This window comes from Neovison vison, chromosome 8 (genome assembly GCF_020171115.1).
Source record: "Neovison vison isolate M4711 chromosome 8, ASM_NN_V1, whole genome shotgun sequence".
NCBI classification, from domain to species: domain Eukaryota; kingdom Metazoa; phylum Chordata; class Mammalia; order Carnivora; family Mustelidae; genus Neogale; species Neogale vison.
Genome location: NC_058098.1, coordinates 132,250,454 through 132,252,218, shown reverse-complemented (window position 1 = coordinate 132,252,218; position 1,765 = coordinate 132,250,454). Strand labels below are relative to the sequence as shown.

General features: G+C 48.8%; 1 pseudogene; it reads right to left on the bottom strand.

Moving 5' to 3' along the window:
- Positions 1 to 1,330: 1,330 nt before the first annotated feature.
- Positions 1,331 to 1,497, bottom strand: LOC122916593 (annotated as a pseudogene).
- Positions 1,498 to 1,765: the final 268 nt, after the last annotated feature.

The following is a 1,765-nucleotide window of genomic DNA, read 5'->3' as shown; positions in this document are numbered from 1 at the left end:
TCATTAAAATAAAAAGGTGATTCTTGCATGGGTACCGTGATAAAGACTACAAAGCAGCAACATGAAAACTCCCTGGTTTTCCCTTCTGAATAGGCCTCAGCTCCAGCCGCAGAATGAATTAGCTGCCACCCCATTATCTGTAAGCCTCAGAGAGGGCAGCCCAGGCTTTGATCTGCCAGTGTCAAGGAAACTGATAAAAACTCGTTCTGTTTCTCAGCTTTCCCGGCCTGAAATTCTCTTTTCCCTTCAGCACGCTATAAATGACCCTCTGAAGTGGCTGGGCATTCTTTTAGGGCCTTGCGTCCAATCTATTCATAACCACGGTTATCAATTATTATACCAGCTGGGATTTCTGAGGGCCAGGAGGCTGTCAGGGGCTCTAATTGTGGTGCAGGGATAAAAGCAAAAACACACAAATTTTAACCAATCATAATTAACTTATTCTCCAAGTGCAAGGGGAAAAAAAAAGAAACCCCCCAAAACAAAACCGCACAAAACCCAGGCTTATGAATCCCTCCCCGCTAATCACTCTTGAAAGCAGCCATGGAGGGGGGGAGGGGTGCCTTTATTGCCACCGTGGCTCCCGATTGGCCTGTGGCGCCAGGTTCCCCAGGAAGGAGCCGGGCCAACTGGCAGCCAGAGAAGTTCTCAAATCATGGGGCTTTTTTTTTTTTTTTTTAATCTTAAAAAACCCTCATTTTTCAAAGTAGCGTGATGTTTTCCAAGCTTCTGACAGAGCTTTGAATAAAGAGGCATCAATTTCTCATTGAACCCAAACAACTGATGGAGTGGTCCAAAATATTTCATTAAAAGGGAGTTCAGTGGCAGCTCTCCTGCGAATAAAGGAGGCGCGTGTGACCTGGAAAGGGGCCTTGGGGATCTGGGCCCCAGGAGCAAGGTCAGGCGACAGGGTGAGCTGGGAGAAGCCTCAGCCGAGGGCCTGGCACTTAGTAGGTGCTCAAGAGGCTCGAGGTCCTGTCCCGGCCCCGCTCCCTTCTTCGACTGGCCAACGGCCAAATGTCTTGAAGGCATCTGGCTAGTGGCAAGGACATCTGAAAGGGCCCATGATGTCATGGAAAAAGCATGGCTTTGGAGTGTGACAGGTCTCCATTTTTAAGCCTCTCTGAGACTCGGTGCCCTTTAATTGACAATGGTGATAGCATGGCCAATTTGTAGAGTTGCAGTGGAGGTTTGGGGAGGAAGAGAAGCTTGTTTTGCGACGTGCCTGATACAAGGTAGGTGCTAAGTAAATGGCACTTTGAGGATGTGGTTGCAGGGAACACCATTTCTGGTGGTGGGGGGCTACGCAGGTCACTTCCTCCCTCTCTCTTGTTACTTAGCATTTGCGCAGAATCCTTCGCCATCCTCGTTAGGCCAGTGGGTCTGAGGAAGGGCTAGAGTCCCCGTGTGGTGCAGTTGCTGGGGAAGCACGTCAATTAGCAATAATCGCGCCTCGGATAAACCTCATTGGCTACGATACTGCCACTGCGCAAAGCTTGGGGAAGCACGTCAAAAGGGGAGACGTTCCTGACCGCTTTCCAGGACAAAGGCAATAAGGCACCAATAAGACAGTTAAACAGGATCATTATCGCCTCGTAGAGGATCTCACTACGGAGAATGAGAGTTGTATTTTGGTCCTTCGGGTTTAGCATTACAGAAGTTCCTCCACCAGAACTTAGTCTGTGTGTGTGTGTGTGTGTGTGTGTGTGTGTGTTGCTCTGTGATCAAGAATCCGACTTTATTTGTGACAGTTGTTGATCTAGTT